The sequence below is a fragment of the Peromyscus leucopus genome, chromosome 16_21, assembly GCF_004664715.2.
Source record: "Peromyscus leucopus breed LL Stock chromosome 16_21, UCI_PerLeu_2.1, whole genome shotgun sequence".
Classification (NCBI taxonomy): Eukaryota; Metazoa; Chordata; class Mammalia; order Rodentia; family Cricetidae; genus Peromyscus; species Peromyscus leucopus.
Genome location: NC_051084.1, coordinates 43125228 through 43141328, shown reverse-complemented (window position 1 = coordinate 43141328; position 16101 = coordinate 43125228).

Sequence of the window (16101 nt, the reverse complement as noted above, 5' to 3'; positions counted from 1 at the left end):
AGACATACCAAAGTAAGGGCTCCCAAGTCTAACCAAGTAAGACAATGAACTATGGTTTACCTACAGAGCATGGGTAAGGAGAATGTTAGGACGTGTGGGCATCATTTGAACGTGGGGTCCATTTAGGCTTTCTAAGGATCTACAGTGTAATCAACCACACAAACCAGAATACTTATGAGACTTAACATGGGTGGGGGTGCTGGAAACAATTAGTCCAGATTCCTAAGTGAAAATTGGGATTGTGAGGTAATTCATGTACATGATGCCTTCATCCTGGTGTTCCTTCAAGGACAAAGAACATGAAGAATTTCCTGACAGTCTTCTTAGTGATATTTTGTTATTTTTTTTTTTTTGAGGACCAAGAGCATCATTTTACTTCCATTTCTAATAAAGTTATTCTGCAACTAAGATGGGTATTTAAGTTTTTGTTACTACAAATGGAGAAAATTGGAATTCTAAGTTGGAAAATGCAACTGCTTCATATGTCTAAGTGGGGTGGCGTGACTATATAGAGAGAAATATTTTGATGGCTAATTAGACACCATAAGCTCCTCTATCATAGGCCTAGGTTAATCATCACATGGAGACTGCAGACTTCAGAAAGGAAGAAAGGAAAATAGTAGGGTTCAAACAGCAGGGAAACGTACTAAATGTAATGCCCCCCCCCCTGTTTTCCACAATCTCATTCTCAACTGGTCACTAAAATTTTGATTTTTGCTCATGAAAGCTTTGTATCTGAGGGAGAATTCAAATTAGGTGACCAATTACGATCATGAACATTGGAGGGTGAGGTGGCTGAAGATATGGCTCAGCAACTAGCAGTAGGTTCTCTTGCAAGAGCTTGGATTCACCAGCAAAATGATAACTGTTGTTTTGGGTTTAAAGATGTTTTGATGTTAAAGTTGGGAAAAATACATTTGACATATTTGTTTTTGCTGGGGGTTAATGGAGGATGGAAAAAACATGTTTGTTATTATGGAAAAAAACTGAGAAATAGTATTAGAAATCCTCCAATATTATATCTTTGGTCTTAATCTCACTGATAAGAGGGATACACCAGCAATCTCAGCACTGAGTAGGTCAAAGTGTGAGAATCAGGGAATCAAGAACAGCTCCAGCTCTGTAGTGAACACAAGGACAGCCGCCTGGGCTACCCTACTAATGGACAAATAAACAAGTCTGACTTGTTCAAGGTAAAAAAAAAAAAAAAAAAAAAAAAAAAAAAAAAAAAAAAAAAAAAGAGAGCTTGGATTCAGTTCCCAACACCTATGTTGGTTACTTTGCAATACCTGTAATTCTAGCTCCAGAGGATGCAACACCTTCTTCTTCTAGCCTCCTTGGACACCTGCATTCACATGCATAACAAACACACTCCCCATGATGCCTATATAGACACATATTTAAAAGATAAATCTTAGCAAGAGAATCAACATCAGCAAAGTTTTAAGGAAAACTTACATTTTATTTTAAAAGTGGATTAATGTAAACCACATAGAGCATCAAAATGCCAGTCAGTGATACAAAAGACAATCTTGGTAGATGTTTTCTAATTTTGTTTCCACTTAGCAAAGGAATCCTGAAAAAGACACTGACTAAATAGCTCAGTATTCATCATTTTGATTTATTTTTTAGAAGTTAATAAACAAAACAGGATTTTTCATTATAAATATGTTTATCGGAATTAGGAAGGGCAGAGTTCACTAATGGGCAAGAGTCTGCATACACATCAAGGTTATAAATACTCCCCAGGAGAACATCATCAGGCTTTATCCTGAGCACCGTGGTAAGATAAAGAAAAGGCTAATAAATAAAGGTAGGGGAGCAGAGGAGTAAAGCTGACTCCTGTTATTAACAGGGCTGCCTGGACTTCTTTCCCACTCCTGCTCACGTTTAGAAGTAAATGTACCTTCAGCCTGCTATTTGTATTTCTTGGAGCTCTGCAGTAACAAAAATAACATTAGAAACATGAAAATTATGAAACAGTGGAAATGAAGATGTGTTTGCAGTGTGATGTCACACGGTTTCTCATGTCTCTGATCTGTGTTGTCTTTTGATCTTCCAATCGACGTTCCCTGTGGACATGGCAGGCGGACTGTATCAGTTCCTACCCATGCATAAAAGGCTCTGGAATTCAATCCCAGAGGATTCTTCACAACATGAATATCAGTTTGACAAAATGTTTTCAAAAGGTCCCAAATCATGAAATTCTAGAGTCTATCCATAGGTTTCTTTCTATTAACGAGGAAAGAACTGGAAGCAAGCTGTTTAGAACAAGCAATTGTGTACTGTGCCCAAACTATGATGAACATGTGTGCCATCACAGAACACAGATCAAATGCAGTGTCTGGCTTCATTTACCTATAGGACCTGAGAGTGTGACCCAAAGATGTCTACCTTTGGATAAGGCTGCTCATGTTGGAGCCATCATTGATGTTACAAGGGCAAAAATAAATGCTAGAGTACAAAGCTGAATTACAATTCTTCTAGTTGATGCTAAGGTAGCACATGGCTCCTCTTCTCAGTCACACAGTGCCACAGCCCTATGACTTGTATCTAGGATGGTTCACAGCTGTCACCTTCTCTGAAGGAGAATCTCCAGATAAACTTGTCCTTTCCTCAGCGTGTAGCCTGCAGATGGGAACTGAAAGAAATACAGACAGTCTAGGTCACAAGGCAACAGTAAAGCCTCATTACTTAAACTCCAAGCTGGATCAGTCACATCCACCCTCTAGCTATGACCTCCACTGCCTGCCATTTCCAGCTTCCTGTCTTTAACTTTTCTTGGGAATGTTGTCCTGAGAATGATTGAAAGCCTCCTCTCAGGCTGTGCTCCAAGGGAACCTGGCCCAAACCAATTCCTAAGAGGATTATGACAAAAATGTAGCTGTCTTTCTGTTTCCCAGGGGTAAACCTCATTGAATTTTTTAATCTCAAGTGTGTGTGTGTGTGTGTGTGTGTGTGTGTGTGTGTGTTGTGTATTTAGGTATGTTAAGATTTTAAAAGGTGTAATGTTTTTAAATATCATTTTATGTTTCTTGATTAAGTGATTGTTTAGGTATCTTTATATTTATATATATAAAAAACTGTTTCTTTTAATTCTGTTATTGAAATGTATTTTTTTACCCTACAATATACCATGATAATGGTTTTGCCCTCTCTACTCCTCCCAGCCTTCCGCCTCCCTTCACATCTGGATCCACTTACCTTCTGTCTCTCATTAAAAACAAACAGGCATCTGAGGGATAATAATTACACAAAATAAGATAAAACAAAAATATATGCACTGGTATGGGACAAAACAAATTGGAAGAAAGAAGACCAAGAAAAAGCATAAGAAACAAATATAGACATGGAGACTCACTCATTCACACATAAAAACACAACACTGGAAACCATAATATATCACAAAGGACCTGGAGAGAGAGAGAAAGAGAGAGAGAGAACAACAAAAAGATAAAATTTAAAAAAACAATAAAAGAGAAAAGCCCTAAGACACTTTATAAGTCAAGGAACCTCTATCAATATCAATGAGTTCATTTTCTGTTAACCATCTACTGCTCAGCATGCAGCCTACCCTTAAAATAAGCTTGTTGCCTGGACTGAATCTACCAGGTTGAACTCAATCCTCAGGTGAGTCTTTGCCCTGAAGGAGATGGGAATGAGGGGTTGCTGGGGGGAAGGCAGGGAGGGGGGAGGTGGAGGGGGGAGAGCAAGGGAATCCGTGGCTGATATGTAAAATTAAATTAAATTATAAAATAATAAAAGATAAGCTTGTTCCCCCAGTGATACTCTCTTGAAGAGAACTAAATTTTCATTTGCAAGTGGTTATCAATAATTGGAGATAGATTCATATTTAGGGATGGTGGGAGGGAACCTGTCTACCCTCCTTCCAGCTCTATGACCCCATTTGGTCCAGACCAATGAAGGCCTTTGGCATGCTGCCTGGGTCTCTATGAGTTTATATGTGTACCTGTCCTTTTGTGTTTAGAATTCCTTGTTTCCTTGGTGCCCTATAGTCTTCTCTGGCCCTTGCACTCTTTCTGACTCCTCTTCCACAGGGTTTTCTGAGCCCTGAGGTGAAAGACTTGATAGAGGTATCCCTATTAGGACCATCCCTAAGCTCTTCCACTCACTCCATATTGTCTGGCTGTGGGTGTCGGTTTCTGTTCCCAACTGCTGCAGGAGGAAGCTTCTCTGATGATAGCCGAGCTAGGAACTGATCTAGGAGTGTAGCAGACTGTCATTAGAAGTCATTTTATTGCTACCTTCTTTTAGTAGAACATTAGTATTTGATTTTTACCCTGAGTCCCTGGTCCATCTAGTCTCAGGTTCTTGGTTACCCAAGCAGCATCAGATATGAGTTTTATCTTGTGAAGTGCATGTTAAGACAATGACAAATGAGAAATTGGTTGGTTACTTCTACAAGCTTTGTGCCACCACTGCACGGGCATATTGTACAGGCAGAATACCATGGCAAATCGAAGGATTTGTAGCTGGATTGATGTTTGTATTTCTCCTTTGATCAAGTGCAGATTACCTTCTGGTACCAAGAGCATTAGCCCATATAGATGAAGGTTCTAGATGTGGGAACTCTCATCCATAGCTGGTGGGAGTGCAAACTTGCGCAGCCACTAAGGACATCAGTGTGGCAGTTCTTCAGGAAAATGCAACTCGTTCTACCCCAAGATGCAGCTATATCACTCTTGGGCATATTCCCAAAGGACACTTCATACTACTGCAGAGACACTTGCTCAACCATGGTCACTGTGGCTCTATTCATAAAAGCCAGAAATTGGAAACAGCCTAAATGTCTCACAACAAATAATTTGATAAAAACATGCTGTACATTTGTACAATGGAATACTATTCATGTATTAAAAAATAAATTATGAAATTCATAGGCAAATGAATGAAACCAGAAAAAAATATCATCCTGAATGAGGTCATCCAGACCCAGAAAGACAAATATGGCATATCTATATAACCACAGGGAATATGTATAGAGTAAAGAGGTGGTGGTGGTGGTGGTGGTGGTGGTGGTGGTGGTGGTGGTGGTGGTATTGGTGGTGGTGGTGGACAGATCTCCCTAAGAAAGAGACCTAGAACATATAATTGTGAATGGATAAGTGGTGGACTGGAATGGGAGGATAAAGTGGGAAGAAGGAAAGAAGGACATGAGAAAGGTAATATAAAGAGACAGCTAAAATTAAGGATTATTTGAGGGATAGTATGAAAACCCAATACAGTAGAAGCCCCATTCCAATGTAATCATCAAATAATTGGAGAGACAGTCCCCTAACTGGCCATCTTTTATCACCAAATGACACTTCTTTTACTGGGAATGTGTTAGATCTCATAGAATTGTTGACCAAATGTGTCCTATATGAACCTCCAAGCAACTCAGGTTTTTTTTTGAGACTTTTCTCTCTACAATCTGATGGCAAGACCCCATTGCTGAAGACAACACATACAGAACTCATTGCACACAGAGAGTTTAAACTGATGCCTACTTCTGTTTTTCTTAACTTCACAACCTAATCATAGTTTTTTTTCTAAAGTAAGTTATTGAAGATAACTTCCATGAAAAGTTGTGTTATACTAGTGTGCTATGAGTACTGTTTTTCCTGGTATTTTTTGTTTGCTATCATTTTATTATACCTTAGTATAATATATATATATATTATATATTATATATTATATATATAATAGAAATCGACTTAGTTTTGATTGCTGCAAATGGTTTTCTTTGGCTTTACCTTGCCTGGCTCCCTAGTTTGTGTCTGGTGGCTCAGCAAATCTTCATGTCAAGTTGCCACAACCCTGACCTTCAGGGGTACTTTCTTCACTTAGCCCTTCTTGCTGCAGGTCACTTTTACCCTTTGGGGCAGCTGCCAGCTAGAGGATCCTCTTTGCTCTCATTCTGTTTCCTGTCTTGTTTACACATTCCCTTCATGCTGCTGAATAACTTAATGCCTTACTAAGAGTAGACATATGTTTGTTCTGCTCCCCTGTGTATTCAGAACACCTCTATACTGATTTTATATATTGTTGATGGTTTTACTGGAACCCAGGTTCCAAGGGATAGTTTGTTCCTTTCAGAATTTGCTGGCATGCTACGTGGCATCTTCTGTCACCCTCAATGCTGAACAGCCTTTTGTCACTGCCATTAGTGACTTAGTGGGTAGCGGCCCCTCCCTCTCCTGAAGCTTTTAAGCTCTTTGCCTGTGCTGTTCTGATACCTCTGAAGTCCTCTTGGCATGGGTATGCATTTTTTTCCCTTAACTTTTCTTAATGTGCCTTTTCAGCAGCATAGTCTCACTTCACTATCACATGAAAATGCCCATTGTTATTTTCATCTTTGAGAGGAATAACATGAATTTCAAGTAAGTTATATGATGTACACAAAACCACAAAGCAGAAACGGCAGAGTGAATTCTGAAGCCAGAATCACAGCCTGTGAGTCATCTTGATCTTCTTCCAGCATCAACGTCCTGCTCAATTATCTCTCCAACATTTTCATCTTCAGTTGTAGGTTTTTGTTTACTCATTTTGTCTATCTTCATGAAACAGGAATTATAGCAATTAGTTAATAAGATTGATCTAATAGAAGATAAGTGTATTCTTATCCCTCCAATTTTAGCAACTCCTTCTGGTTACTGTGTTATTAGTTATTTTAATGATTATTCTTAGCTTGTTGTCTTATCCAAACCTGATAAATAAGACATGAGTTATCTTTGACACATACACACACACAAAAATGATCCTCCAGTGGAAATTAGACAAGCCTGTCATTTTGGATATCCTTGGCAAGGCAACATCAAGAGAACAATAATGCCTAAAACATGGGCTTTGGTTTCAGAGTCCTAAGCCCAAAAGTGAAATGGTAAATATTTCTTTTTCTTTCTAGGCCTCTTATTATGAAGCATGGGCAAACAGCCACTTAAAATTGATATGAAAATTAACTGATATAAGAAATGCAGCATGTACATATCAAGAAATGAATATTTAAAGCATAATCAGAATATTTAGGCAAACCTAAATTACGTTTTCTTAGGGGAGGTGGTAAAGACTCAGCAAGCATTTAGTATAGATGAAGGCATATTCTGTCTCATATAGAAAGAGAATCACATCATCCCTCAAGATACTCAGGAATGTTAATATAAACACTTAGGTGTCTAATGGCTAATTACAGCAGCCTCCTAAAATAGTCTAAATTTTATGTTCTTTACGGTTAAGGAATAAAACCTGCAGTTTGCCTACTAGATGCTAAGAGTTGTGATCTGTCTTAAAGAAATTATTGATGATTCTTTTTAAAGGAGCTCCTAAACTCAGCCTGTAATGATTAAATCTTCAGTCAGTTTGAATCAAGAAATATTTATTTGTGTGTTTCTGACAGCATGTGGTACATTCTCTTTTGGCCATTGCTATCATGAATTTTAACCTTACGTTGGTAATTTTGTTTTCCATATTAACTCTGTATATGTTCTTCTAACCCAAAATGTGTGTGTGAAATGGTGACCTAGAGCACCACCAATGGAGTGTTGAGATGTTGGGAGTGGCTCAGATTTTCTTTGTCCTGGATCTTGCTTCACGTTACTTCAGAGCATACAGTTGGGATTTCATGTGCTTTCCATTTTTTGCACTAAATTACATCCTTGAATAAACTTGAGAAAGAGATAAGTAAGATTATAAAAAAATATGGGTATTGTATCTTGTCTTAAAGGTCTCTTAATATTAAATAGATAACATTAAAAACATTCATGTTTGCTTAGAAAAGTACATAATTTCAAGACAAATTGATGCAGAAGTTGTTATTCAGACTGTTATTACTGTGTTTATTGAAAAAAAAATTGGTACTAAGAATTTTAGTATATCCAGGGACACTTGTGGATGTCTCAACAGCCTTACTTACATACATTCACTGCCTCCACTGAATAATTTTTCACCCCAAAGAAGGCAAAGGTAACATTTCGTAATTTGGGATAGACCTTCTCTTTCTTTGTAACTACATCCTGGCCAGGGGCAGGCATAGCTGAACAAGAAGCCAGACAGCAATTGGATTAGAGAACCCATTATAACTTCCTGAGTTAGTAAAATCTAGTCACTCTTGGTTAAGTAGTACTAAGCATGGACTCCAGATGCAGTAAGAGAAGTCCCTGTGAAGGAATGCTAGCTGTCTATCTGCAGTGATAGTTCCAGGGTGACCTGACTGGGTGGGTATTTTTAAGGGCCTCACCTTCTTGTTCCCAAAGGAATTGTAGAGCCAGGCCAACAAAACACTTTCTGTTCTTGTGGATATCCAGCTGAAGCTTGGTCCAGCTTTGCAGCTTTCTGTTCGCACTGACAGCAACTTGGTTTTTTTCACAGCTCTCTGGAAGACTCACATCTTCTGCTGAAATAATTCATGGAAAGACTGGGAGAGGTCAAGGATTTTAAATGGGCAACAAAACAAAGGAAAATCAAGCTAAGGTTGAAGGAGAACATAAACACCTACGAAATGAAGTCTTGGCAACTACTGACTGCCCCATTAGTTTATGAGTTTAGACCAATGCAGTCACAACATGAGAGTTTCTAAAGTGGACCAATAAAAAAAATCCCATAGATTTGAAAAATAACCTTAAGTTTCTTTTCTACACACACACACACACACACACACACACACACACACACACACAAATGTATATTCAAATTATTTATTATTTTATTAATTATAAAGATGTATATGAGTGTATCACTATTGCTTTATCCTTTCAGTGAGAAGTTAAATATCCCTGAATGGCTTTTAAGCTTCTGATTTACCAGATATAACCTAGCAGCATTTAGACCCAGCGGTCTTTTGTGCTCAGGAGGCATGGTTTGTGATGCTATTGATCAGTTTCAAGGGCGGGTTAGAAATGAAGCCAAGTCTCTGGAGAGGGATTGCCATCACCTTGACCTTGAGTCAGAGTTAGACCACTGACCCTTGAACTCCAGGACCTAGCCACCCGATTTTGCTATCTTTCACAAGCGGCCAAGCAAGTCAGCGGGGGCACGTGTCGATGTGGCTCTTGCCAAATCGGAATTGACTGACCAGTAGGACGCCTGCGAGCGGCGGGAAATGTGGGTTAAAGTATGTCAATAATGTTTCAGAAGAACGATTTCTCCCAAGAATTGTAGCTGTTGGAATGTTTTGACATTTATTCGGTAGAGAAATGTAGCACGTTTTGTGAAGCACTTCAAGAGGGCTGCGGCTAACTGCTGCGGGGTATTGATCGTCCTGTTAAATTGCGCAGGCACACTTGGGAGAGCATTGAGATTCAGGCAACAGGACAGAAAGGATCGGCTGCACCCGATGGTCACTAATGGTAATTGGTTTCGATCCTTGCACTTGAAGAAGCCATGATTTACTTGGCTTACTGATGAAATGTAGACACTAAATATTTTGAGAAGAAAAAAACATACCATTTTTTAAACATTTACAAGCCAGCACCTCCATCCTGGAATATCTTGCCTATACAATAAATTCAGCAGTGTCTGAACATATCCAGCCAAGGGGTCACCAGTTCTGATTTTCCTTCTGCTGGTGTTTCCCTTTTGTGTGCCATTTGTTGGTCTGCCAATTTGCTTTTCAACTTGTTCATAATTTAATTTGAGGTAATTTACTTGTGAGTTTTGGATTTAAAGTGTATTTTATAATTATAAAGGAAATACAACACTGGGGTGAAAAAAAACATTCAGTTCATAAAAGCATGAGTACCAGTAAGAGAAGCAAACATCTCTTTTCAGTTTTATACTATTTTCAAATAATCATTTTGCTGTAGACTGTTTAACATAGCTTAAAAATCCTCCTATATGATATATCTACGAAGAACTCAGAATTTTAATTCAGAACAAACACTATTTTGTGTCATTATTATATCTTTTACTTATTGTGTTAGTATATTTTATATCCTATCATAAATGGATATACATGAAAAAGTAAATATACATACCTTTACACATGGGTAGACAGATAACTTACATACATATAACACTGTGTATGTATGCATAAGGGAACATATAATACATGCATTATTGTGTATAGTTATTATGTGTATTATGTATGTATTGCCTTATATGTTCAACATAGAATTTTTAGAACATATGTGTTATGTCCTTATGCTATGTGCATACATATATAGTGTATGTAATACCTATTTATACACATGCCTTTCTTTCACTGTGTGTTTTTGTTGCCAAGCAAAATCGTTAACGGATTTTAAGTGAATATAAAGGTGTACCGAGAGATTATGAGTGCTATGTTGTTCTATTAGAGCATGTTCCCAAAGGTATAACCATTCTCATTTTCATTAAATTATCGTAACTTCATTCTAAAATTATTGTATTAATTTATATAATTTTGCCCTATATTTTCATTTTTTTCTATTTATAGCAATGATCTTAATATAATATGAACTAAATTTTGAATTATTTTAATAACTCTAATATTGCTTAAAGATTTGAATATTAAACATCAAAATTAATTGAGGAAGAAAATTAATAGAATTATAACTTATAAAGCAATATGATATATTAAATTCAATACATATTACATTTTCAAATTAATTTATACTATGTAGTTATAGTCATGTCCTGGTAAACATGATAATTTAATAAAAATAGCTATTACATAGGTTAGGTTTAAATGTTGACTCAGGATCTATTTTTAAAATACATCAAGATGAAAAATATTCTTATTGTTCAGAGCATTAAAAAGAGGGAAAACTTCTATTAACTATTAAACTTGAGGACATTTTGCAGACTTTCATTACTTAAGAAACCCCTTGGCTATCCCATTCAACTATATTCCTAAGGCATACAAGAGTATTTATCAGTGTCTATTGTGTTAAAATGTAAAATCTATATTGAAATCCCACAGGAGCTTCCAACTTAATGTTAATAGCATTACTATTTCTATCGAATTTCACTTCCCAATTCTGGAATGAAGGTCCATGAGAGCCATAGGCAGGTATTCCTGGGGGCAAACCTCTGTCAGTGCGGACAGGCAGCTGGTGGCAGCGAAATTGCCTTCCAGACCCTGACAATGTCTTCAATCTTGTTTTCTGGAGGGATCAGCAGTAGCGGAGATAAGGGGATTATCCTTTCTGCCCATCCCATTCTCACATTTCATGGAACCTTGACAATAAACGTGCTAATTAGAGCTAATTGCTCTGTTAGACTCTAGTCTAGTAGGACCCAACAGAGACTACTGTGGCATTCAAATAGGAAAGTACTTACTCACTGTTTCTTCATATGTGGATTTCACTTGTTTGTTTGAAGGGAAAAATAATACTTTTCCAAATTTTCACAAAATTTAATACAATACTTCTTTGAATTTTAAAAGCATGTTTTTAAAGAAAGGTTTCTTTTGAGGGAGGCAAAGAGATGACTCAGTGACTAAAAGAACTTGATGACTCAGTGACTAAAAGAACTTGCAGCTTTTGTAGAGTGCCCAGGTTCAATTTTCAATTCCTAGCACCCACATGTTGGCTCACAACTGTCTATAACTCCAGCTCCAGGGGATCTGACACACTCTTCTGGCTTTCAAAGGCAAGCACATGGTGTACATATATACATGTAGGCAAAACATTCATGCACATAAAATAAAATAAAATAGAATAAGAAAGCTTCTGGATGTTTCTAAAATTATACCTATAGGAAAGTTTTTTTTCTCCTAAAGTATGTATACATAAGAAAGTAGCATGAAATTAACTTTGTCTGTAGATGAGAAATCGAGTTTTCTCTCTTCCTAATACTCCATACAAGCTCTTTTGAGTAGTTTTTCGTGTCTCACCATGTATACTTTTATATCCCTCCTTCCTTGGATGGTTTCCTAGTCCTTAAAGTTTCCGTAAAGTGTCTTCTGAATTGCAAATGTATATGAATGTGTGTGTGCGTGTGTGTGTTTGGAAATATGAGTAATCTGTGATTCTATTCCCAAGAGACAGATGCATAATCAGATTCTGCTGCTCAGTAGAGTTTGTCACCCCAGTGGATTTGCAGGCTTCCTATACTTTGGAGACCTTAGCTATACTAGCCTTATCTTTGTCTTTGACATTTTCTTGAGTAGCTCTTCTTTTCTTTTTCTATACAAACTCTTAGACTCAGTTTTTCAGCTTCTAGGAGCTCATTAAGTTGATGATTTGGATTTTATTGACCTATGAATATAAAGCCTAGGTTAACTGGCAACAATTCCATTCTTCACATGCATGACCATGGGATTTCTCTCTATTAAGATAACTTGTTTTTGCTATGATGCCTATGCACCAGAAGAGCCATATGCCACAATAACCTTAAGGGTTCAGTAATGGCACACATTCTTTTGTGGTAACCAACAGTTCTATACTTGGACTTAAAGCCTGTTCCATGTCATGTACTGGAAACCTAGACAATGTTCCAAGGCTAGTAAAGTCATAGATCATAGAGAAGACCCAACATACTCCACTTTACTAAACTAGCATAGTCTCTAACTGCATTCTAAATATGTATATCTTTATAGTCTTAGATTAATGTAATTCTCACCCTCCACCACATAAACTTCTCTTTGCAACAGATGGGAAGTGTTCTGTAAAACCACAGCTGATCACAATGTAGAGTTGCTGCTCCTGGTCCCAACATATACTCCACTTACAACACAACTCCTACACCTAAGGCCCAGGGTTCATCGCAGAAACGAGGTGAAAGAGTGTAAGAGACATAAGATTGTAGGGTTTGCTGTGAGATTGTGTCTCCTAGAAATGTCAGAGAAGCTGCACCCATGAAATCTCACCAACATAGCTACCTATGACCATAATCTGAGCAGTGAGGACTTCAATAGACATGGAAATGTGGAAGAAGAAAACTCAGGGGGCTCAACCCTAGACAAAAATCTACAGGCTACTGAGAGGGATTGAAAGGAAAAGGGAGAAGGGGAGAAGTGATGTCATTATATAATCATCTCAAAAATTTAAACATCATATTTAAATAAACATACTTGCTTCCTTTAAACATTGGTACATTCCACAATAGTCTCATACTGCTTTATTGTATGCACAATGAGCTCTTCAAAAAGCATTGGTACCCACATTAACTAATAAAAATATTACCAAATACAATAGAGCTGTGTGCAGTTAAGTATATTTACTTTTAATTTTTACGTTATATATTCACAGTGAAGTACTTTTGAGGACCCAGGACAAAATTACACCACTATATTCATTGTCATGAGAGAAATACATAACTATTAAGCAAAAGCAGAAGACCCATTATAGAAATGTGTGTGTGTGTGTGTGTGTGTGTGTGTGTGTGTGTGTGTGTGTAGATTATCAAGGTTTTTTTTTTTTTTTAGTTTTTTGTTTTTAATGATGGCTATTTTCCCACACTTCTCCAAGGTATATTGCAAATTACACAGGCACTTTTCTAATATAGTTCATTTGTTGTCAAGAGGTGAAATTTACCAACCAGAGGGAATAAATCAATATGTCCTCACATAGCTGAAGGCAATATGACAATGTGATACACAGGTGAACCACAGAGGTGCAACATACAGAAAATTCAGTCTTCCAAAGTTCACTTTTTTTAATCTTGTCAAGTTTTCCTAAGACCACACTTAACATTTTATTATTCCATAGTACCTATTAAACTACTGCTTTATGGAGAAAATGTTCGTAGTCATAGAAATGGCTTGGTTGTAACTAAAGTGATGAAACATCCTCTTCCTGTAGATGGTGCGATCTGTAGCATTTACAGTTGACTATATACAGCTCCAGCTTATGAAATATTTACAAATGTTACATAATGACAAACCCAGGAGAAAGTGTAGAAAGTGGAAAGCACACAGAATAGCCCAAGGCAAACACTGATGAGCTCAGCTCTGTGTGATCCCTGGGCTTTGTCCAGAGTACTTACAAAGCTTCTTCTGATGCGGTTTTGGGGTGAGGCCACTGTACCACAGAAAGGTGAGGGTGTCTACCAGCAGAAGAAACAGGGAGTTCTGTGTTACAGGATACACCCTCAACCAACTCATAACAACATGACATGGCTCACAACAACAGATTCCATTGTCTGCTGTTCCAAGAAGTGTTTCTGAGGAATGTCCTTGTGGTCTCCTAAAGGGGAATCTTTGGCTAATCAAGATATGTTGTCCCAGGCCTTATGTTTAACTTTTACTCCAGGCTCTTCAGGATACAGAAAAGGCCAAATCCCCAGGTCTGCACTCAGTGTATGCCAATATGGGCTTCTGCGTTTGTGTCAGGAATTGGCAGTATGTGAGCCTTGGAGGTCCTGAGAGTCTAGCTTACTATTGATTAGTATACCATTGGTTAGGAAAAGTCAGCAAGCTAGTGCCAAATTAAATATGGAATTGCTCTTTTGATTTTAATTTAGACACATACATATTCTTCATTCAAGCTTTCTGTTGATTTATCTGTTTCTCGTCTCTGACTCTAGCCTTACAACACAGATTTAAAAATAAACCCCCTCCACACAAAACAAAACATTCAAACATTAATGAAATATTAGTGGATTTCGTATTCAGGAATTTATGGACTAGTAGTTCTCAATATTTATAAGTTGAAAAATTATTTATGTTTTCATAAATTCCCAACAGAATATTAAAGCAATTTTTATTACTTAATGTAATATAAAATGTTTCCCATGTGTGAACCTACAATAGAGAAAGGGATTTTATGTTACTTATGACTGAACTGAGAATACACAGCCACCAAGAAGTGGAACTTGACATCCAAATGCAGGCTTAGATAATTTCATATCCCATACCGTTGACATAATATTCACGTACTCAGAGTAGGAACCATATTCCTAGCCCTGGTTGTACAACTGCATCCTTATCTAAGTAGAGCTAATGTACTAGAAAGACTACTAGCGTTGCTAGTTCCTCTCCATTGAGCCACCTTCTGGGATCAACATCCTTCAGTTGATACCTGTGAAACATCCACTACTGCATCTCATTTTGGATCACAGGATTCACTCTGTGACAACCATATTTTTTCCAGCTTCTGGCTTCCTTTTCTTTACCAATTTTACTACTCATGTAGGGATCAGGAATCTTTGAAAGTTAGTATGCTTTCCTCTTAGGGCCTTGTGACATGGACTATCTAAAGCTTGTCTTGGGTCTAGAATTCCTCTCATATATTCTGTTAAGTTCCACATCTTTAGAGAAACTTGCCACATTCCCAGAGCACTAAAAAGGCAATAGACACTAACATTCCCTGGTGTCAGCTTTAGGAAGGGATAAGGCATAGGGTTCTTCTGAAAGGACTCTGTGCCACCTCTCTTATCTAAGCCCTATTATCTCTATTATTCCCACTTCTAGTTTGGTCAAGCCTAATCTTGTCACTGGGACTGGGGACACATGGATGAACTGCACGATAGCTTCTGTCACTTTCCTTAAACAGCTGAGGTTCAGGAGTAGATTTTGAAAGTGTGAAAGTTATAAACCTATGGTTGGTTATTCATTTTTGCATTGCCTTAATCACTTTTATTTTTCTTCTTGAATGACAGAACACATAAACACATAGAAAGGTATATCAGTGGGAGTAAATTCTGTGTAAATAACGAAATTTCTTGGTAGCATGTGTGGTGACATATTGTGTTCCCTAATAAAATTTGTCTGAAGTTCGGAGAGACAAAGGAACAAGCCACTGCCATGCCTCACCTCAACAACTCCATGAATCCTCTACCTGCATGTCTCTGAGTCCTCCACTGAAAGGGGTCCACCTGAAAAAGCCTTTAGTTCCTCTCTCCTCACATCTTATAAAGCTTTCTCCACCAGGCCATCATTTCCTTCCTAGTGTTGGGATTAGTAGCATGTGTGTTTCCCAAATACTGAGATTAAGGGTGTGAGATCTCAAGTGCTGGGGTGTGTGACTCCCAAGTACTGGGATTAAAGGAGTGTGTCACCACTGCCTGGCTCTGTTTCTCTCCTAGACTGAGTCAATTCATGTAGTTCAGGGTGACTTTGAACTCACAGAGATTCATCTGGATTATGGTGTGTGTTAGGATTAAAGGTGAGTGCTACCACTGCCTGGCTTCTTGTATAATCTAGTGGCTTGTTCTGTCCTATGATCTTCAAGCAAATTTTAT